The 24,711-nt window shown below is 42.4% G+C and overlaps 1 long non-coding RNA gene across 1 annotated transcript in view; it reads right to left on the reverse strand.

Annotated features, from left to right (window-relative positions):
• Positions 1-511: 511 nt before the first annotated feature.
• LOC120979738 overlaps positions 512-24,711 on the reverse strand; it is a 65,539-nt gene continuing 41,339 nt past the window's right edge. The window contains exon 3 of the long non-coding RNA XR_005774374.1: positions 512-684. This is a non-coding gene — a long non-coding RNA (uncharacterized LOC120979738). The remainder of the gene's footprint in view (positions 685-24,711) is intronic.

Below are 24,711 nucleotides of genomic sequence, written 5' to 3' on the forward strand. Positions count from 1 at the left end.
CTGTGTCCTCCCGTAGCAATAACAGGGGTTGATTGTCAGGGGTTTCTGGATTCTGTTGAAAAAGGTTTGTGTCATGAGACAACCCCTTTAAGTAGCACTATATTAATCTTGCATTTTTCAAAGACAAGCCATGTTTTGTCAGGCTTTATTGGAAAGACAAAAAATAACTAGCTTTATTTGATAAATAATTGTGTTTTGTGACAAATAAGGCATTGCCAAGTCAAGAAGGAGAATTTCCGGAAAAATTAGTGACTCAAAGAAAAGAGGTTGGTTACTCTGCAATCCATAAGGAAAAATGGCCAGACAAGAACAGCAGTCATCAGTCTTGCCGTGATGTACAGTCAACGATCGATGGTTTGCCTTCATATACCAAACTCACCGACAGCGTTGAATGTTCATCAAGACAGGCATATGGCATCCATTAACTTGAATGGCATCCAAATGAAAGCTAGCTGCCATTGAATCGTGTCCAATGCAAGCACTTATGATCCAAATGATATATTTTCGACAGACATAGAAATATGCTTTGTATATCCTTTGTGCTCTAGACTCCAGGATTAACCCATTCCCAAACTTGCTGAGAGATTTATTTAATTGATACCCTGCAGTCAGCCGAGGTAATTACAGAAGGATGAGTAATCAGTGAGCCCGGAGAACAGCTGGCAGGCCATCAAGATGGATGTTCTGCAGAAAAAAACACACAAGAAAATTTTTATTACAACAGAATTCTGCAAAGTAGAGAAATTCTATCATTTCTGAAATGATCTCAAACCAACACGTGTGAACAGGCCAATAAATCAGGTGTTAAACTGGAAAATCAAAAAATGTTGTATGTGCCATTTTACCTAAACTAATATATTAGGAATTTGCATAAACAGCAATTCCTTCATATCGTCTCATCATTCCGTTAATGCATATTCAGGGCTGGGTGAGTTTTTTTTACAGCTTTCGAGCAGCAGCCTGTAGTCAGTGAATTGGATACAGCCTATGCGCTGTCATAAAGCAGGAATGCCTTCCAGTATTATTGGATTATTCTTGTAGAGGGAGTGATTTTGATAAGAGGAATTTCCCAGACCTTGACATCGCTCCTTTCCAGTGCCCACACCTCCTGGCAGCACTTGGCACAGCTCTCAGAAGAATGTGACATACTCCAACCCCTACTCTGAATTAAGACAAAAGCAATGTGGAGTGTAATGAGGGCATATCATGACCCACCAATTAGTTGTGCATCTCCTGAAATGATCTACTGGAGGTAGTCAGTGAGTGTAGCAGCTAGAATCTAGGCAAAATTATCATTTGGGGTTTTATCTGGAATAATTCAGCAGGAAGGAATACCAAAAAGTTATAAACTAAATTATGCAGCCATTTTAGGTCCAATTGACAATGCATACAGATGATGACTTGACACTTAGAAAATTGAATACACAGTTGCAACAAAGTTAAAATTGATCATTAAGGGTGGGTTCACATCTGCCTTCTGGATTCTGTTATGGCTTTCCGTTATAACATGGTTATAACGGAAAAAAACTGAATCCATGAGACGGAAGGACGGATCCGTTATACTGCCCATAGACTTGTATTATGACGGAATGCAAAACGGAAGCCTTTAAAAGGCATTCCGTCTTAATAGAAGTCTATGGGAATCATAACGGATCCGTCCCATTTCCGTTATGCAGAACGGAGAAAAAAGTCCCGTCGATAGGACTTTGTTTTCCATCTTGCATAACGGGAACCAGACTTCCCATAGACTTCTATGAAGACGGATGAAAATGGAATGCCTCTTAAAGGCTTCCGTTTTAACTTCCGTCTTATGGATTCCGTTATTTTCCGTTGTAACGGAAAGCCATAATGGAATCCAGAAGGCAGATGTGAACCCACCCTAGCACAAAAAATCCATTGAAAATGTAAAATTGGGATGCTAATACACATGCGTCTTAAGCCATGGGTACTACATTGCGGTTACTACTAATTGTGAGGCTGCACCTGGACTTGACACATAAAACATAGGTGCTGCCTAGCAATTAGCGGTAACCATGTTTCGGTACCCATCACTCAAAATGAATGTACATTAGTGCCCTTAAACTAAATGTCAAGTTAACTTTTACCACATGTGGAATTTACTTTAATTGTAACATTTTATAAAAAAGCTTATTTTTGACTATTATTATCTGATGTCACATACAAGTCAACCTACTGTTATGCTATATACAGCAGGTGAAAAACTGATTTCTCCAATTTGTGTTTTTAGCATAATTTCCTACTACTGTAATAGCAAACCGTTACACACTTACCTCTTTTCCCCCCTGCTGCTTCCAGCTCGGCCCTCCCCACAGGTGTTTGCTTCCTGGCTGCAGCGGTGTCGTTCCATGCACACATGTCACTGCGCAGCCAATCACTGGCCTCAGTATGAAACGTCAGAGGAGAGGACCAGAGCGCAGCACTGGAAGCAGGAGGGGAGAAAAGGGATGTGCATCTCTTCTTTTGCTATTTCAGTACATTTACAGGGTATGCTTGAGTTTTTATTGAACCCTTTAAAAACAAGCAGTGTGATGTACAAATAAATCAGCAGAGCAAGATGGAGTTAGAAGCCTATACCAAAGATTAAAATAAAGTTGTCATAAGACGTCAAACCGCTCATCAACTACACATTGATGCACAGAACATTTTGTGGCATATTTTGTAGTAATAGGCTAGGACTCCACAGCGACTCTTTGTCGTGCAATGGTTCTGGTAACATCAGTTACTGCTACTGCCATATCTGACAATGTAGAGTTACTACTCTTCATAATCCATCCCTCTGCATTTTTTTGAGCCAAAGCAAAGCAAGAAGTGAGTTGGAAAGAAATGAACAATATAAAGGAAAGACTTAGGGCTCTTTCACACGAGCGGATACCGTGCGGGGAATCCGCTGTGTGAAAGACAGCCAAGCCCCGTTCCGGACAGCAGAGGCGCGGAGCATTAAAATGATTGATAATGCTCTGTGCCTCTCTGTGATCTTTTTATTACAAAATCACAGTGAGATAAAGTTGTCCCCATGATTTTGTAATAAAAAGATTACAAAGAGGCAAATCTCTGCTGTCCGGAACGGAGCTTGGCTGTCTTTTACGCAGTAGATTCCATGCACGGGATCTGCTCGTGTGAAAGAGCCCTTATACATTTCCCTTCGTACTGGATTCACTTCTGGCTTTGGCTCAAAAAACTGCCACTAATATGGATGTTAATCAAAAGCGTCTGTACAAAGGTGGACATTTCCCTTTAACATCCTGTGCAGAGAAGGAGATTCTATTCTGCCCATGTCAACTACAGGCACAGGAATCAGTACCTAATGATAAACCCTTCCCTGAGAAAGTGAAATCTGCAAGAATGATTGTTAAAATCATATTGATATAAAATTTGAGGCATTATACTTGTGGGTGCATGTATTGGAGCTGATTGTTCCTTGGATAAAGTATGGTTAATATACATAAGGTATAAAACTGAACGTACATAGACTATAGCCAGTGACACAGTTTACATCAATAATCTCTACATTAAAGTCAGTGCACTCCCAATTTTGAGCTCCAAATCATTGAAGGGATTAACATTGACCTGATTCCTGAAATAAAGCAGCAGATCTAACTCTCGGTTAAAATTCAAGTGAGCCAGAGGCGCAATGTATAAAGTCACACAAACCCCCCCCCCACCCCAAAAAAAAAAAACAGCACTATAATTCCTATACTCGCAGGTCTGAACTGCACCTATTACCTTATTTAAACAACAGACATTTACAATTAGGAAGTCTTCTAGGTCAAAATCATTGCCATGTTAGCAAAATACATAGAGGACATAAAGGCTGCTGCCATTCGCCAGCCCCAGACTCCAGTGACCTCTGATATTTCCAAACCTACAATGCTGTTCTTATTTTATGGATCACATTATTCATTGCCTTCCAGAGAACGCTTGGTTAATCAGAAGCTGATTTAAAAAAAATACCCAGAAATAAAGATTTAGAGTAAGGCCAGCAAAATGATAACATGCCTTGTGACAACTGGACCCATTATGTCAGACAACCCCATTTGAAGCTGATTTTAAAACAGATCATTTATCACTAGGGTCTATCACAACTTTCAGTTCTTATTGAAAGGGTTGTCCACAACTGGAAAACATGGCTGCCTTTTCCTAAAATCATCAAAAATCTGTCAACAGGTTGTGTGTGGTATTGTAGCCCAGCACCATTTATTTCAAGGAAGATGAAATCTAGTACAAATAATGGACAAGTGTAACTTAATTTCTAAAAGAAAGCATCCATGTTTCCCTAATTGTGGAAACTCCTTTAATGCTGTGATCTACAATGCATTCGGGAAGTCTTCAGACCTTTTTACTTTGTTCTGAAACTTTGGCCCAGTCTAAAGTCCAGAGCACTCTGGATTAGACTTTCATTAAGAATCTCTCTGTACTTTGCTCATTTCTGGTTTGCCTCAACCCTCACCAGTCTCCCTGTGGGAAAGCCACTGAAAAACACCCCCACATCATGATGCTGCCACCACCATGCTTCACTATAGGAGTGGTATTTGGCAGGTGAGGAGCAGTGTCTGGTTTCCTTCAAATATGACGCTTATAATTGAGGTCAAAAAGTTCAATCTTGGTTTCATCAGACCAGGGGTTCTTGTTTCTCACAGTCTGAGAGTATTTTAGGTGTTTTTTTCAAACGCCAGGTGGACTTTCATGTGTCTTTTACTGAGCATAGGCTTCTTTCTGCCCCATTTTCCCATCTGCACACAGGATGTTTGAAGCTCAGCCAGAGTGACCATTTGGTTCTTGGTCAACTCTATTACCAAGGTCTTTTTCCCCCCGATTACTTAGTTTGGTTGGGAAGCCAGCTCTAGGCAGAGTCCTAGTTGCTCCAAACTTCTTCTATTTAAGAATCATGGAAGCCAATGTTAATGATATTTTGTCCCCTTCTCCAGATCACTGCCTCCACACAATCCTGTCTCTAAGTTCTACAGGCAGTTCTTTCCTCTAATATGACTTTTTTTTTTGCTCTGATATGCATTGTCAGCTGTGAGACCTTATATAGTCAGGGGTATGTTTTCAAATCCTGTTGAATCAACTATATAGAAACATCTCAAAGATGATCAAGGAATTGGGAGGTCCAGCTCCACTTTTTGCTTTATCTAGTTTTCAATCAGACTATCCTTTTTTCCTAATAAAACTAAATATACACCAGTATGAATATATACAAATATACAATGCCGTTCTATTTACTGCGTCATTTGATAGGGCTATACCGAGAGGGTAGAGAACAGTATAAAAATAAACCAAGAGCTTTGTTTGCCGTAAGCGCCGGGGTGAAAATATACATAAAATTTCTCTTCACAGTTACAGGAATCTTAATGCGCACTGTCAGGGTGAGGAGGCGAGGAAAGCTTCCCTCCCTCTCTCACGCACCCGCGGGGACCTTTGCTGTCTCTGCGGTCTCTCTTCGCTGACTATGTACCAGTGATGATGGAAAGGACATAATTTAAGTGACGGCGGTAGCTCTGCGTCCAGTGGCCGAGTGAGGGAACTGGAGCAGAAAAGCGATGTTTCCGCAGGAATTCTTTCATCTGACCTAAATTCACTCATGCTTTCAGTATAAGGACAAATCCGCATTTTTTTTTTACAGAGAGGAATCGCTAGAAAGACCTTATTTATTATTTTACTCACTTATATAGTGCTGACATTATCATTGCTTTCTGTCTCCAATGGAGCCCATGCAAACCATTGATGAGCGGCAGGGGCAATATTCGAATTCGTGATATTTTGCAAATATTTGGGCGAATATTTGTCATATATTCGCGAATTCAAGAATTCGTGATCTCCAGTCATTATTTTCTTGATTGCGAAAATTGGCAATTGGAAAATTTGCGATAAAATTAGCGATACGAAAATTAGCGATCAGCACTACTCCTATAGGCAACTTTCCTATTAGTTGCTAGGGATGTTGCTAAGTGCCGATATTCGCAATAAATTTTCCATAAATTCTGTGGCGAAACCAACCTCGCCACTGAGTTTTGGACGGGCCTGGCTACCAGCCTCTTGCCCCAGGATTATGGGCCCTCTCATCAGCCAGGCTTCCTTTGTTCACAAAGGACTTATACTAACTTGAAACCCTGGTCTAATTCGTGCCATTTTGGGATGTTAAATGTCTATGTGTATTGAAAAGGGTGGGACATTGTATACGTTGAGTAGTGAGGTCTGTTCCATTGTCTCTCTGTGTGTATTAGCAATGTCCTTTGTCCTGAGAGATAATTGAATTACCTCTCAGTTGTCTCCAGGACAGAAGATATTGTGTATTCTCCTGCCTGAGATGATTACATCAACCCAGTGTGAGGTAATGGTATCGCAGGCAGAGGGGAGGATTTTGTGTGGGAGTGTCTGAGTGTATTGTACGTGGTTATTGGCTGTTTTTACAAAACCCTGTGGGTGGTAACCTTGTTTGAAAAATGTGTATAAATCAATGCTTGTGTGTTAAAATAAAGAGTTCCTGTTTTATCCTTCATCATGTTGAGGCTGGTGTTTGGGTAACTGATCGACACTGGGGGATTGCTATACGCTGAAGATTTGCTATACTCCCCTGGCTATAACTACTAGCTCTTGTAAGAGCTGTTCCTGCTCTCTGGATTTAGGAGAGGTTCACCCACTGGAGCCTGGAGCCTTGTCGTAGGTCCAGGGTGGGTAGGAGACAGTGAGACCTCAACCAAGCTTCGGCGGTTCGTGGGGTCTGCAGCGCTTACGGTGTCAAGTGGAGTGCTTGGGGACCTCGGGAAGCACTAGGAGCATCTATCAACGGAGGTACCGGTCGGGGTGCTAGGAGATCCGTTACAAATTCGCAATTAGAATATTCGTAAATACGAATATATAGCACTATATTCTGAATATTCGCAAATTCTCAAAGTGGCGATATTCACAATTAAAATTTGCGATTCGAATATTCGTGCTCAACACTAATGCAAACACAGGGAGAACATAGAAACTCCATGCAGGTGGCCTTGGTTGCATTTAAACCTAGAAGACCATTGTTCTAAGGCACCATGATAACCTATGAGCCACCAAATCTACATGACATAAGTATTAAAACGACTTGAGTATTACATTTAGGGTTCTCCTGTTTCTTGGTTGATTATTTTTAGCCAATTTATTTACTTTAATATTGGTCTCTTTTGAATGATCCATGCCATCCCCAAGTAGCCACTGAATTTCTATTGGCTTGGGAGCTGAACACGAACTACTGTATCTACATTTCTTTGCTAATGTCTTACTGATATTTTACAGATTACAGAAAATTACCTTAATATTAAAGAAGATTTATTCTAACTCCTTCTGTAAATCTGCAGTACCTAATAGAAATAATAAAGATAATAATCTTTATTGGTATAGCTCCAACAGCAAGAGCTAAAGAAAAAGAATTGTAGGCACATTCTATGCTTGTGATATAAGTAGAGTGGATCAATGGTTGGTAAGTATCACGGAATCAGACATAAACACAAAGAGGGAATTTATTATTCTCCCCATGACAGTTTTCTGGTTTAAAAAAGTCTTAAGCCTTGACTTTTTAAATGCTATTGCGCTTAAATTTAGGTGCATGTGGAGTTTCTACGCTGCCCTTGACACTTTCCCAAGAAGAGAGCTTGGTAAGGTGGGTCTGGAATAGTTATCTGCCCTGGGTTTCAAATTGGGTGCATGGACTACCAGAGAATGAGCCTAATTTATGATGAGGCATGCGCCTCGTCATAAATTAGGCGCTTCATTCGCCAGAACAGGGGATATCACAGACCGGTGTAAAATGCTGGTCTATGATAAATTCCCTGCAAAGATATTAAAACAAATCATAGCTGATATCTTTAAAGAGTCTGGCCCCTTTCTTGCTACTTGTGACCAATGTTTAGGTATAGAAAATGGCACAGAATATTAACAAAACCTATACTAGCAAGTGCTACAGTATATAGTCATCTTACAAACACATTGATGAATAGTAACCAGAAAGTGGCCAACCCCTTGGCGTTTTTTTATAGTCTACTTTTTTTTGCATTTTATTTTCTACACATAAAAGGGGAATCCATCTTAGGCTACTTTCACACTCGCGTTTTGGGCGGATCCGTCATGGAATTGAAAAAACAGATCCGTTACAATAATACAACCGCATGCCTCCGTCATGAACGAATCCATTTGTATTATCTGTAACATAGCCAAGACGGATACGTCATGGACTCCATTGAAAGTCAATGGGAGATTGATCCGTTTTTTATTGTCCCAGATTGTGTCAGAGAAAACGGATCCGTCCGCATTGAATTACATTGTGTGCCAAGACAGATCCGTTTGGCTCAGTTTCGTCAGGCGGACAGCAAAACACTGCAGGCAGCGTTTTGGTGTCCGCCTCCAGAGCGGAACGCAGACAGAACGGAGGCAAACTGATGCATTCTGAGCGGGTCCTTTTCCATTCAGAATGCGTTAGGGCAAAACTGATCTGATTTGGACCGCTTGTGAGAGTCCATGACGGATCTCACAAACGGAAAACCAAAACGCGAGTGTGAAAGAAGCCTTACTAAATCTGTGGTTAACAGTAGCCATGTGGACCATATAATTCAGAGATGCTCACTGGCTTTTATGGGAGAGTTTTCCTGACATGCTCTGTAGCCTGTACATAGGTCATTATGCAGAGAGGGAGAGTATATAAGCTGTGACCATCACCTATTGTTTTATATACACAGATACACACACACACACACACACACACAAACTGTAGATGTTATCTGTCATTGTGATCCTACTTGTGAATATAATGTGTTGAATACAGAAAAGTAATCTCTACAGAACAGGAAGTGTCAGCCTACTACTAGGCTTAGTGATCAGTGTGAAAACTGAAGATTTTAGTTTAAAAATATATATATATATAGAAAATGACTGTGAAAATTAAACATAGCATCACCAAAACTTTGTGAAAAAATATATTTGACAAACATTTGATTCAAACTCACTAAAATTGTTCAAGAGGGTTCTGTATGTATTTCTGGAGTGTAATAATAATACAGTTACTAGTTTTCTGAAGAAGAGTCGTCAATCTAGGGAGTTATTCTGACTACCTAATTGGAGTCGGGAATGATTTTTTTACCCCTAAAATGAGAAAATTGTCTTCTACCTAATGAGGGCTTTTTTCCTTCAGCTTGCAGGATAGCAGGCTGAACTTGATGGGTAGATGTCTTTTTTCAGCCTTACAAATGATGTTACCATTCCCTTTTACCTTCTTTTTTTAGTGATGATTTTGACAGCCTTCCTTACTGTACTTTCATTAGCAGTACTTTTATGATATCTCTTTTAGTGCAGTTATTCTTCAAGATTTATTAATTATAAAATAATTTACAGAATAAAACAGGTTTTAGACTTATGTAAATGTATAAATTAAACAACAGTACATATCGACTTATATGAAACAACAGATTTCACTGGATACTGTTCAAAATCCTTGTTGACGTGCCTAAGGGATACCAACACAACTGGAATAAACTAATCTGACTGTAAAGATGTGCGAGTTTGAAACCATGAACCAAGGGTACTCTGCACTTGATATGAGTGGATATGTTTTACAACATCACCTGTGCTTATGATGTGTGCAATGAATTCAGGCAGGAGGTTTTATATCTATATTAAATATGCTATGACGTTAGACAGGAAACATCTGCTCTTCAGTTCTGTAGATTTAGAGCAACGGTCGAAATGCCATGAACCGTGTGAAAAGAATTCATATGGACTCCATATAAACAGCTGCATTCCTAACGAGATTATCAGACAGATGTCTACCAATAGGGCAACCAAGGACACAAGGCCAGGGATGGGGTTAGACCTACAATAGTTAATAATGGTAAGGCGTTTGGGTAAATAAACGTATAAGAAAGAAAGAACGTAAGAAAGGAAAGAAAGAAAAGGAAAAAGAAAGAAAGAAAATACTGGGGCAGATATGTAGTATACAGTATATAAAGGGGTTATCCTAAGTGAGCCAGAGGTGTGAGATCTACATGAAGTTTCACCCATGGGCTCATAGGTCATACCTTTTACCTTCAAAGCTTACACCATTCAAAAAATAAACAAATAAAAACAAGACAAATTTCACAAATGCAAATACGTTTTAGCGACGGCCTTTATTAGTTAACCTGTGCTGTTCATAACTTTATAACTGAATAACCAATAACCCAAAATTAATAATCAGCATAAACGATAATAAGGAATTACAATTAACAAATGAGCTCAGCCTTAAGCTGAGCTCTAGCAAACATTTCAATATACAAGCAATTCACCCCAGGTTAACACAAAAAAGGCCGTGACAGAGGAAACAAAGGGGTGGGAGGGCGGGGCCGAAGATTCTTCAATCCTGCAGATGAGGTAAGCCAGGACAGACACGAAACGCCGCATATTTATACCCCTAAGCCTGCTCCAACAACCAATAAGGTCCTGTTACTAGGGCAGAAAAGCTCCACAGAACTCAGTCAGAACCCCATTGAAAAAATGACAAAACCAATGAAGAGCATCATTGTACAACTTCTGCCGAAGCAGTAGCAACACCAATCAGTGTACTGTTGTCACCCTGGGCAATCTGCCCAGTGATGGCAACCTTGCATTTGGCAGGAAAAATTCTGGCCAAAACCACAGAGATATCCACCATAGGGATGACCATAATCCCATGTGGATCCCTCCGTAAGGTCCAGGATCCTTCCATTCTATGGCTAAATGGCATGTAAGTTATTTTGTTTCTGGCAGAGCAGTGGTCAGGTTAAAGGTGGCCTTGGACATGAGTTTTTTTTGCTATTGGATCCCATCCCAATATCATGTCTGCAGTTGCTGACAGATCTTTCCTCAAACTCTGTCATCAGAGGAAACAAGGATTGCACAGTACAGTTTTCTGGAGAAGAAGAGAGTTGGGGAGTGCAGCAGTACTACCAAAGTAAACATTGAAGGCTTTCACTGGTTTAGCAGCAATTCTTTTATGTGTTATAAATTGTCCTGGCAACGAGTTTCAGGGCCAAATAGGCTCCTTCGTCAGGCATTAACAATGATAAATCTCAATCTCCTCTTCTTCTCAAGTCTATGAAAAAGCAACCAATAAACGTGTAGGTAAGTACTGCCATTAACTGTAATGCCGTAGCCATGTTGGTTACTGGCATTACAGTGATTGGCTGGCCGGAACGCGTCATCGGGTGCTATATAGCACCCGATGACACGAATTCGGCTCAGTCTTTGTCAGGGAGAGCTGTGCTGGAGAAGGGACAGAAAGCGTAGGGAGTGAAATAGTAATATTTTATTGAAAAAACATGTTAGAACACAAAAGTCCTTTTAAGTGTCCCCTGCGGACAGTTACATTAACTGCTCTACATCTCCTGTATAACGTTTGCGTATCCGAAATATCAGTGACATTCAGTCTAATATTTTTGCTGCTGGTGGCAGCGACATTACCTGCGCTACATCTCCAGTATAACGTTAGCGCATCCGATTTATCAGTGACATTCAGTGTAATTTTTTTCGCCGTGGGGACAGCGACATTTTCTGTGCTACATCTCTTGTGTAATGTGTGCGCAGCCTAAAAATATCTGTGACATCCAGTGTACTTCTCCCTTAGATGGTGTCCGCTGCGGACAGTTACATTATCTGCATTACATCTCCTGTATAACGTTTGCCCATCCTAAATATCAGTGACATTATTTCAGTGTAATTTTTTTAGAAGCCGCCGCTTGACAGCAACATTACTTGCACTATACCTCCTGTATAACGTTTGTGCATCCTAAAATTATCTGTGACATTCTGTTAACTTTTCTCATAGACTATGATCTGTGCTACATCTCCTGTTTAACGTGTGCACATCCTAAAAATATCTGTAACATTCTGTGTACTTTATTTGCGCATACACTTACAAAACCTGCGCTACTGTACGTGTGACATACTTGCAAGCATATGAACCATTTAATATGCGCAAGGCGAGCAGTAAGGGACGGGGAAGTGGCCGTGCTGCTGATGGTGCACGCAGAGGCCATGGCCCTGGGCACGGTGAAACTGTGCCTGCTGCCAGAGTACAAGAAACATACTCATCCACGATACCTAGCTTCATGTCCCAGTTTGCAGGGCGTTGCAGGACACCACTCTCTAAGTCAGACCAGTGCAACCAGGTGGTCGGTTGGATTGCAGCAGATAATGCTTCCAGTCGGTTAAGCACCACCCTGTCTTCCTCAAAGTCCAGTCTCAGTAGCCAAGAGTCTGGTCAACAGAATCCTCACCCTGAAACTCCTTCCTCCCACCATCGAGAGTTTTGGTAAACAAGTGATCCCACACTCGGATATTCCGAGGAGCTCTTTTCTTTGCCATTCCTTGATTTGGGCATCTCGACAAGCCTGCTTGAAGAGAGACATGAGGAGTTATTGTGGCCTGATACCCAAACTCTTGAGCATCCACAGTCACAAAAAGATGACGGTGGGGAACGGCAATTAGTGTTTCACGAGGAGGATGATGATGAGACACAGTTGCCAATAAGTCAATCGTAATTAGTGTCTCAAGAGGTTGATGATGAGGATGAGACACAGTTGTCAATTACTGAGGTTGTTGTTAGGTCAACAAGTCAGGAGGATGACCAGAGTGAGGAAGTGGAAGAGGAGGTGGTGGACAATGAAGTCACTGACCTAACGTGGGAAGGTGGCAAGCCAAGCGAGGACAGCAGTACAGAGGGGAAGGGATCTGCAGCACCGCAACAGGCTGAAAGAGGCAGAGGGGTACCAAAAGGGAGAAGGCGGGCCACACCAAACAGGCCCGCAACTGTTCCCTGGAGCACCCCCTTGTGGCAATCCCCCTTCCCAAGGGGTAGGTGTTCCGCAGTCTGGCGCTTTTTTTAGGAAAGTCCGGACGATAAAAGAATTGTCATTTTCAACCTGTGCCGTACCAAAATGAGCAGGGGAGTGAACACTAGCAACCACACCACCACCAGCATGACCTGCCACATGGCATCAAAGCACCCTAATAGGTGGGCCGAACGCCTGGGTCCACAATAAGTGTCTGCAGGTCACACCACTGCCTCCTCTTCCCCTGTGTTATGTGCTGGCCAATCCCCTGTCCATGATGCAGGCCCAGATGCCTCCCGCCATGCACCTGGACCTTCGCAAGCACCATCCGCTAGCACATCCACTTCTGTGTCCCAGCGCAGCGTACAGATGTCTATACCCCAGGCCTTTGAACAAAAGTGCAAATACCCAGCCACCCACCCACAGGCAATAGCACTAAATAGCACTAAATGCGCACTTTTCGAAATTGCTGGCCCTTGAAATGTTGCCATTTAGGCTTGTGGACACTGAGGCTTTCGGCCGCCTGATGGAGGTGGCTGTCCCGCGTTACTCTGTCCCCAGCCGCCAATATTTTTCACGGTGTGCAGTCCCAGCCTTACACATTTACTAAATAACGTTTTTGTTATGTATAAAGTTTATCAATCAGATATAATAATTTCTCATCTGATAGCAGAGTTTGACCTGTACATTTTTGGTGACCATTACCACAACGATTGTAGTGAAACAGCATATGGAAAGTTCTGAGAGACAACTCTACCATAAGGAAAAGCTAGGTTTATTAATCCAGCGTGGATACCACAAGATTTAATGTGAGAGAAAGTTGCATCTAATTAATCAACTCACCTATGAACACCACCAATGAAAGTAGACTGAAGGTGCAATGCTCCAATGCCAAGTCAGAACCAGGTTTTATTCATCCAGGGAATCAAACCCTGTATATAAAATGCCTTTTCCAAGGCAGAATGGCTTGGTGCTCTCTCTGGCACACATGACCCATCAGTTTATACCAACTATGTCCATGCTGCAATGTACAAACATCAGACAAAAAAATTCAAGCTTCACAGCCTCATAAATTATGACAATGATTCTTATATATCATTGACCGCTTTGTTCATTTATCATGGGTGGTTATCATTAGACTAGGTTTACATCTTTGGCCGCTGTTCTCTAAGGAGCCTACATCATAGATGCAGGACAAATACTGAATCATTTACTAGTTTATCCGGCAGAACGAAAGACATCCTAACAGAAACCCAACAGACCCAATTATAGTCAATAGGATCTGTCAAGCGCCATTGGTGCCCTTCCATTTTTACTTTTTCTGGTTCTAGACCAGAACAGAAAACAGAAAATACACCAGAGATGTGAACCTAGACTTACAATTCCTCAGAAATGTACAAACTGTAATAATTGATCCATGTCAACAGGTGTTCAGTTGAGTGCTGATAGTTTCTTGGACACAACCTAAATCTAGCAACTCCATATTTAATCATAGAACGTTTTCAGTGGATGGGTTGTATATAATTAATAGGAAGAATTTCATGAGATAATGCTGAAAATGCATGGCCTGATCAAGTATATGTTCAGTGTTTCCCTCAGCTTGTAAACCAAAAACTGGTGAAAAACAAACGTATTTGTGAAATGTTAAAAAGTGCTTTGGGGCACTACTTTTATCTTTAAATTCATATATACTGTGCCTGCAGCAGTACACGGTATGCTGATTGCTGAATATAAATTGAAGCGAGTTTAAGTTGCTGAGTTAATCTTGGCACTAGAAGGTTGTGGTTTATGGTGTAATACCTAGCTATTTTTGTCTGTGTAAAGACAGAAAGGGGTCCTTTCAGCCTGATCTTGGCCCTGAGCCCGATGACTGGTTTATATAAGGTAAAACAAAAAAAAAGATAACTATTCATCATCATACAGAGATCATAATATGGGAGCGCATTATGCTCCTTCATATTTAGGACAGGATGAGGACATGTGAACAAAGGAGAAGTTGATTTTCTGCTTCATAAAATTTTATGTACTCCCATATGGGCAAATCTAAATGACTTGACTTTTGTTAAGCATATCCGTGAATATGTCTACTCGAGAGTTAATTGGCTGGTACTGAGGTGGACCACTGCATTTTATTATCCCATGATTAATGTAAAAAATGAGAATCAGACATTATATAGTACATCTATATACAATGGCACAATAGGCACAACTCCACCTGCATATGTACACTGGAAATTTATTTAATCTACAATATCAGCAGGGTCCTTGCTGTAAAAAAAATCCATAAAATATACACAACTCCTATTTCATCAGATAAAAAAATAAATAATAATAATAATAATAATAATAATAATAATAATAATAAATATATATATATATATCACATCTCATGGGGTATGTCTTTTCTCAAAGAGGGTGTCCTTTCTGCCGCAGCTGTCTATTACCACTCAGGGGGGTGCCATTTTTTCAGGAGGCATGTCCTTTCTGCTGCTGCTCTATCTCTATCAGAGCTCATAAGGTGTGTCCTTGCTCAGGGGTATACCCAGGGGCATAGCTAAAGGTTCATGGGCCCTGGTCCAAGAGGTCAGCTTGGGTCACCCTTCCCTCAGTGCTTTGTGGCCAAGGACAGGGAAGCGCATATTCTTTGTGCTACCCGAGGCAAAAATTGAAACAGCACCCCCCAATGCCAAATTCTTGACCAAACCCCTTCCCTCCAGTCAGAGGTGTAACTTGACCAGCATGCACTTTCTATAATACTGTTGTCTTGTTATGCGGACAAAGGCCTTTGGGCCCCCTGAGGCTCCTGGGCCCGGTAGCAACTGCTTCCTCTGCACCCCCTATAGCTACGCCCCTGGGCGTACCCTTTCTGCTGTAGCTCTCTCTCCGTAAGTCTAACAGCTTTCAACAGTAGATAGGGCTGGTGGCAGTTGAAAGATGGAACTGAGCATGTGTGACCTGCTCATTCAGCTCAATAGAAGGACATTTTACATTATTAAAAAGATTGAGCACCAGCAGGCAACATTATATCAAAGTAAGGGGAATATCTCACAACTGGAGCATTTTTCAAGCTGAATTATATTAAAATAACAATTAATATTGGGATAACCTCTGTAAAAAGCATTCAAAAAGATGGCATTTTCTATTGCATGTTATGTAATGCAGATTTAATGTTTGTAGGGGAGAATACAGTGTTTTAAAGAGGCCCAGGCAGCTATACCAATGGACGCCAAATAGGGTCAGCTTTGTCATCTACATTGGTGGCTATATGGATGCTAAATAAGTGTATATTGCATGGCAAATAGAAATCATGTAGAGAATGTTTACATGTGAATGTACTTCAACCATTGTATGAAAAGAATGTCTTAGAAATCATTCCCACGTCACTGTTCTGTGCTCGGACTTATTCTGGATGTTAACACGTAGATGTGCATATGTTACAGAAATAATATGCAATTGCAAATCTCAGAGATCTAACTGAATAACTGCAGCCCTGAAGAGAAAGTCTCTCTGTTTTTTCCTGAATAAAAGCAATGGATGTCACTTTTATCTTCAAATGTGCCATGTCAGCTACACAAAATTACTATGTGGTTGAAGGTTATATTTTAGATGTTATTTTAGTTCAGACGCAGTCGCTACTAATTTCTCACAAGTGCGTCCTGCACCAGTTTAAGTTTACACATGCAGGCCAAAAATCTAGTTATAGGGGAAGCTCCCTACTGGGTCAGAAGCCTGGGTGTATATTTTAAGACTCTGTAAATAGGCTCTTTGTGTTACATTTTAAAGACTTGGCAAAAGTTTTTTTTTTTTCCCTAAGAAATAGCAAATGTTAAAATTCCAGCTTCCCACACCAAGGTATTTAGGAATTTCTAATGGTTTTTAAGGAAAGGTTACTTAACCCTTCTCCTGTCATTCATTGCAGAAATTATATTAATTTGTCAGTAAATTAATTTGCAGAGGTGTAACTGGAAGCGCCTAAGTCCTAATGTAAAATTGGTAACAGGGTCCACCCTCTGCCATTTCACTGGTCTGCTGTGGGGCCACCAGAGGGATAGAGTTCTCAGGACCCCCGCTACTGGTACTGTATATAGAACATACGCACATCCACTATTAGTAGCAGTGTTATATTTTATGCAGAAGACATATCAAGACTCTAGCAGCTCAGGTTGTCCCAGGTTAGAGACCTGTAAGATGACAAAAAAAATAAAAATAAAACATCAAGACTCTGCTTAAGAATCTTACTATAGTATGTCTTACTATGTCTTAATGTTAATATGACATTAGCTGATCATACCATACTGACAGTCAGCAGGAGAATCAGCCATACGTTTTCTATCCTATACCTACTGTATTGAAGCAGTGTCCACCAGTTTTTGATGAGTTGCCCTTGACTCTGACACCATATCCCACTCAAGGATGGCACAGTAAGGGTACGGCCACACGGTTTCCTAATGCAGTTTTTGAAAAAAACAGGAGTGAATTCAAAAAAAGAGAAGTTGTATCTGTCCTTTATACTTTCTCTTGTTTTATGATCCCCTCCTGATTTTGGCTTCCAAAAGTGCATGCAGAAACCTTACCATGTGGCTGTAACCCTAATTGAAGCAGACGCAGCAAGCAGTGATGGCCAGTTCGCCGTGTTCGCCCGCGAACACATGCAGGCTGCCAACTTAAATCACAAGTCCGGCGAGGCACAGGTAAGTCCTTACCTGTGCCTGCACCGCGAGACGGTCTGAAACAAATGCAGTCACCGGGAGCAGGCAGTTCTGAGAACAGCCCGATGAAGGCCCCCGGTGGCTGTTCTCAGAACTGCCTGCTCCCGGTGACCGCATTTGTTTCAGACCGGCTCGCGGCGCAGGCACAGGTAAGGACTTACCTGTGCCTCGCCGGACTTGTGAGTTAAGATGGCAGCCCGCATGTGTTCGCGGGCTGACACGGCGAACTGGCCATCACTGGTAGCAAGTTCAAAGAAACAGATGAGGTATGCCAGAACTTTATTCTATACAGGACAAGAAATGTAATGGTCACAAATTGTGGCGCAGAGTTTGGTGGTTATAAGGGCTATAGGACACATGCTCAGCCGTGCACTCTGCAGTAAGAAATGTTAGCTTTTCTCCATAGAGCTCCATGTCAGCTGCAGTTTCAGTCCTGTGTGTACTTATCTCACACCTGAGACCTCTCTTCGTACCTTACAACGCACACTTTACCTCTCAACCACTAGGGGTACAAAAACACTGTGGTTCAAACTCTCCTGTGCCTGCAGACATGACCAGAGACCATGCCAGCCACCGTGCTTGCCCAATACAGTGCAAAACATGACATTAACATTTTAAAAGCACAGTAAGTGCACATAGCGACATTGCCACACAGCATAAATATCTAGTTAGCTTCACTGACGTAACAACAGTTCAAGTGCACAATACAAAAAGGTCAGTTCAAGTGAACTATTTCGGAAGGGGTGCTGGTCACAGAATAATACCCTTAGGCTTCTTTTTCAGTTTCCGTTCCGTTTTTGCGGATTCCGTTTGCGGTCCATATGTGGAACCATTCATTTCAATGGTTCCGCAAAAAAAAAAAAAACTGAATGTACTCCGTATGCATTTCATTTCTGTATTTCCGTTCCGCTGAAAGATAGAACTTGTCCTATTATTGCCCGCAAATAACAATCCGTGGCTCCATTAAAGTCAATGGGTCTGCAAAAAATACGGAATGCATACGGAACACAGATCCATGCCCACTTTGCCCCTGTGTATACTGTTAAAATACATTACTGTACATTACATTAATGATTAAAAATGATATGTTTCCATTTGCAATCCGCAAACAACGGATTGCATACGGAAACCATACGGAGATTTTTTGCGGAACTACGGAACGGAAATGGAATGGAAACACAAGGAAACATAAAACTGAACAACGGATCCGTTAAAAACGGACCGCAATATACAGAAAAAGCCATACGGTCGTGTGCCAGAGGCCTTACAATTGCACTGATTTTATAGACAAAGTAGTTGAGTGTTTATCCTGCTGCTCTGATCTTGGCTGCAGATTTGAGAAAGCAAAGCCACGTGTCAATAGAGAAATAAATAGATAACTTGTCCTTTCACACTGTATGTGATAAATTCCTGAATAGCAGTGATGGTCACTGGAAGAAAACTAGGGGTGGAATGAAATACTGTATGTATTCACTGACTTACAGTGCCTTGAAAAAGTATTCATACCCCTTGAACGTTTCCACATTTTTCCACATTTTTTCACATTACACCCACAAACTTAAATGAAGCAAACAGAAGGCAGCTCTCACCTGCATATCCTTGTCTTGAGCCAGGACATAGTGTCTGGGTACGCTATAAGTGAACCTTGAAAAAACTTTGCGATCCAGCTCCAAATGAACAAGGTATGAATGAATCTTTATTAAAGCGGTTAAAAATTCCATACAGGTACAATATGTTATGCATTTCAGACCGTATTCAATATAGGTCCTTCTTCATGACACCAAATGTCATGAAGAAGAACCTATATTGAATACGGTCTGAAATGCTGTACCTGTATGGAATTTTTAACCGCTTCAATAAAGATTCATACCTTGTTCATTTGGAGCTGGACCGCAAAGTTTTTTCAAGGTTCACAAACTTAAATGCATTTTTATTGGGATTTTATGTAATAGACCAGTGATGCCCAACCTACGGCCCGAGGGCCAAAAGCGGCCCGCGAAGCCTATCATGCGGCTCGCACAGTAACAGGACTTTATCAGCACACTAGCGCAGGGTGCGCTGTGAACGGCACACGCAGCAAAGCGATGCTGCCTGTGCCTGCAATCTCCCCGCCCAGCGCCGCCTCCTAGCTAATTTATTCACTGCACTTGCCTCTGTGAAATTGAAGAGAAGCACCGTAATCTCGCACAGGCGCACTGGCAGAGGCATCGAAGTGCGCATGCATCGTCTTCCTGGCCTCTGCCAGTGCGCCTGTGCAAGATTACGGCGTTTCTCTTCAATTTCACAGAGGCAAGTGCAGTGAATAAATTAGCTAGGAAGCGGCTCTGGGTGGGGAGGAGATCTGTGAATGACACTGAGGGGGGGATCTGTGGATGACACTGAGGGGGGGGATCTGTGAATGACACTGAGGGGGGGGATCTGTGAATGACACTGAGGGGGGATCTGTGAATGACACTGAGGGGGGGATCTGTGAATGACACTGAGGGGGGGATCTGTGAATGACACTGAGGGGGGATCTGTGGATGACACTGAGGGGGGGGATCTGTGGATGACACTGAGGGGGGGATCTGTGGATGACACTGAGGGGGGTTCTGTGGATGACACTGAGGGGGGGATCTGTGGATGACACTGAGGGGGATCTGTGGATGACACTGAGGGGGGATCTGTGGATGACACTGAGGGGGGATCTGTGGATGACACTGAGGGGGGATCTGTGGATGACACTGAGGGGGGATCTGTGGATGACACTGAGGGGGATCTAGGGAGGGGTGTGGGGATGTTGGGGTGGGAGGTCCTGGAGGGGTGTTTGGGTGGGAGCTCTGGAAGGGGTGGGAGGTCTGATAGGTATGTGGGGGTGGAAGATCCGGGAGGGGGGCCCATAAATTTTTTTTTATGGGGCCCAGTCATTTCTAGCTACGCCCCTGATTGGTAAGATTGGGCGGGCACTGGAGCGATAGAGCGCCCCCTGCTTTAGGAGAAGCCGTCAGGAGATGAAAGGAGGAGGGGCCAGCTCCGGGTGGTGTCGGGCACACGGCGCAAGCATGGCGGTTGAGGATCTGACTGAAGCCTAAAGACAAGACATCAAGGTAGACCTGCAGCAGAAGGTGACAGTGCAGTATGTGATGTATACATGTGTGTAATGTATGTAGTGCAGTGTGTGATCATCACATACTGCACTACATACATTACACACATGTATACATCACATGCCCCCTCACAGTAATAATGCCAAGATATGTGCCCTCTTCACAGTAGTAATGCTCACACATGCCCCCTCACAGAAGTTATGCCCAGATATGTGCCCCCTCACAGTTATAATGCAAAGATATGTGCCCTCTTCACAGATGCAATGCTCACACATGCCCCCTCACAGTAGTTATGCCCAGATATGTGCCCCCTCACAGTAGTTATACCCTGATATGTGCCCCCTCACAGTAGTTATGACCAGATATGTGCCCCCTCACAGTAATAATGCCAAGATATGTGCCCTCTTCACAGATGTAATGCTCGCACATGCCCCCTCACACTAGTTATGCCCAGATATGTGCCCCTCCACAGTAGTTATGCCCAGATATGTGCCCCCTCACAGTAGTTATGCCCTGATATGTGCCCCCTCACAGTAGTTATGCCAGATATGTGCCCTTTTCACAGTAGTAATGCTCAGTTGTGCCCCCTCACAGTAGTTATGCCCTGATATGTGCCCTCTTCACAGTAGTTATGCCCTGATATGTGCCCTCCTCACAGTAGTTGTACCCTGAAATGTGCCCCCTCACAGTAGTTATGCCCAGATATGTGCCCCCTCACAGAAATAATGCAAAGATATGTGCCCTCTTCACAGATGTAATGCTCGCACATGCCCCCTCACAGTAGTTATGCCCAGATATGTGCCCCCTCACTATAGTTATGCCCAGATATGTGCCCCCTCACAGTAGTTATGCCAGATATGTGCCCTCGTAATGCTCACACGTGCCCCCTCACAGCTTTTGCATTTCTTTCTGGCAAAGCTACCTGGTTCCGGCCCGCAAAATTTATACCGAGTCTAGTGCGGCCCTCAGACGATAGACGAAAAACAAAGTATCAAGTGTGTGTGACATAAAAAAGAAAATGATGCATGGTTTTTAAAAATTTTATTAAATAAACATCTGAAAAGTGTGGTGTTCGTTTGTATTCAGCCCCCTACATTCTGATACCCCTAAATACAATCCAGTGTGACCAACTGCCATCAGAAGTCACCTAATTAGTGAATACAGTCTACCTATGTGTAATTTCCTCTCAGTATAACTACAGCTGTTCAGTGAAGGCCTCAGAGGTTTGTTAGAGAACATTAGTGATCAAACAGCATCATGAAAACCAAGGAAAACACCAGACAGGTCAGGGATAAAGTTGTGGAGAAGTGTAAAGCAGGGTTAGGTTATAAAAAAAATATCCCAAGCTCTGAACATCTCATGGAGCACTGTCCAATCCATCATTCGAAAACAGAAGGGGTATGTCACAACTGCAAACCTACCAAGACATGGCCATCCACCTAAGCTGACAGCCCAAGGAGATCACAAATTAGAGAAGCAGCCAGGAGGCCCATGGTCACTCTGGAGGAGCTGCAGAGATCCACAGCTCAGGAGGGAGAATCCGTCCACAGGACAACTTCTAGGCTACTTTCACATTAGCATTTTCAATTCCGCTATTGAGATCCGTCATAGGATCTCAATAGCGGAAGAAAACGCTTCAGTTTTGTACTAAATCATTGTCAATGGGGACAAAATTGAACTGAACAAAACGGAATGCACCAAAATGCATTCCGTTCCGATTGGTTGCGTCCCCATCGCGGACAGAAAAAACTCTGCAAGCAGCGTTTTTTTGTCCGCGATGTGGTGCGGAGCAAGACGGATCTGTCCTGACACACGATGTAAAAGTCGATGGGGACGGATCCATTTTCTCTGACACAATAGAAAACGGATCCATCGCCCAATGACTTTCAATGGTGTTTAAGACGGATCCGTCATGGCTATAGAAGACATAATACAACCGGATCCATTGATGACGGATGAATTTGGTTGTAATATTGTAATTGAAGCGTTTTTGCAGATCCATGATGGATCCGCAAAAAACGCTAATGTGAAAGTAGCCTTCGTGTACTCCAAAAATCTGGCCTTTATGGAAGAAAGGCAAGAAGAAAGACATTTTTGAAAGCAAGCCATAAGAAGCCCTGCTCTAGTCAGATGATACCAAAGTTGAATTTTTTGGCCTAAATGTAAAATGCTATGTGTGCTTTTCTTCAGCAGGTACAGTGAAGCTGATCAGAGTTTATGGAAAGATGGATGGAGCTAAATACAGGGTAATCCTAAAGGAAAACCTGGTAGTGTCTGCAAAAGACTTAAAGGGTTTCTGTCACCCCACAAAACTCTTTTTTTTTTTTTTGGATAGTTATATTCCTTATAGCGCGATATAGGAGAATATAATAGTCTTACTTACTTTCATGCGGCCGATTCTTTAGAAAACGAAGTTTTATAATATGTAAATCAGGGCTCTACCAGCAAGTAGGGCGTCTACTTGCTGGTAGCCGCAGCAGAAAACCGCCCCCTCGCCTTGTTGATTGACAGGGCCAGCCGTGATCTCCTCCTCCGGCCGGCCCTGTCGGCATTTAAAAAATCGCGCGCCTCTGGTCATTCGGCGCAGGCGCTCTGAGATGAAGAGGCTCGTCTCCTCAGAACTCCCTCAGTGCGCCTGCGCCGATGACATCACCGAAAGAGAAGACGTCATCGGCGCAGGCGCACTGAGGGAGTTCTGAGGAGACGAGCCTCCTCATCTCAGAGAGTCTGCGCCGAATGACCAGAGGCACGCGATTTTTGAAATACTGACAGGGCCGGCCGGAGGAGGAGATCACGGCTGACCCTGTCAATCAACACGGCGAGGGGGCGGTTTTCTGCTGCGGCTACCAGCAAGTAGACGCCCTACTTGCTGGTAGAGCCCTGATTTACATATTATAAAACTTCGTTTTCTAAAGAATCGGCTGCATGAAAGTAAGTAAGACTATTATATTCTCCTATATCGCGCTATAAGGAATATAACTATCCAAAAAAAAAATAATGAGTTTTGTGGGGTGACAGAAACCCTTTAAGACTGGCCAGAGGTTCACCTTCCAGCAGGACAACAACCTTAAACATACAGCCAGAGCTACAATGGAATGGTTTAGATTAAAGCCTATTCATGTGTTAGAATGGCCCAGTAAACGTCCAGACCTAAATCCCATTGAGGAACTGTGGCTATTTTGCGTAGAAGAATGGGCAAAAATTACAGCCTCTAGATGTGCAAAGCTGGTAGAGACATACCCCAAAAGACTTGTAGCTGTAATTACAGTGATAGGTGCTCCTAAAAAGTATTGACTCAGAGGGGCTGAATACAAATGCACGCCACATTATCCAGCTTTTATTTATAAAAAATGTTGAAAACCATGTATCATTTTCATTTCACTTCACACATATTTGCTACTTTGTGTTGGTCTATCACATAAAATCCCAATAAAATATATTTAATGGTACATTCACACGACCGTACTTATTGGTCCTCATTAGAGTTGAGCGAATTTCATATTTTGAAATTCATTCACGCTTCGTTTACTGGTATAAGCTGAATTGCGTTATGTATTCCATTACCACGGACCATAAGTCCATAACGCAATTCTATGACGGAATGCATAACGGAATGCCTTTAGAGGCATTCCGTTATTCATTTCGTCAAAATAGAAGTCTATAGGCTGCAAAACTGATCCATCCCGTTTCCATTATGCAGGGGAGTCCTCTCCTGCATAACGGAAACGGAACAGATCCGTTTTGCAGCCCATAGACTTCTATTATGATGGAATGAATAACGGAATGCCTCTAAAGGCATTTTGTTATGCATTCCGTCCTATAATTGCGTTATAGTCCGTGGTAACGGAATCCATAACGCAATTCAGCTTATACCAGTAAATGAAGAGCAAACAAATTTCATAACCTGAAATTCACTCATCTCTAGGCCTCATCCGTTCCACAATTTTACATAAATACATAAGATGACACTGTGTTAGCCCATTAAAGACAGTTGCAGGGTGAAGGAGTGGTAACACCACTCTGGGGTGTTACACATGCTCTATCTTTTTTGTGGGGCCACAGAACAGAAGTACAGATGCAGAC

Source organism: Bufo bufo, chromosome 9 (genome assembly GCF_905171765.1).
Source record: "Bufo bufo chromosome 9, aBufBuf1.1, whole genome shotgun sequence".
NCBI classification, from domain to species: domain Eukaryota; kingdom Metazoa; phylum Chordata; class Amphibia; order Anura; family Bufonidae; genus Bufo; species Bufo bufo.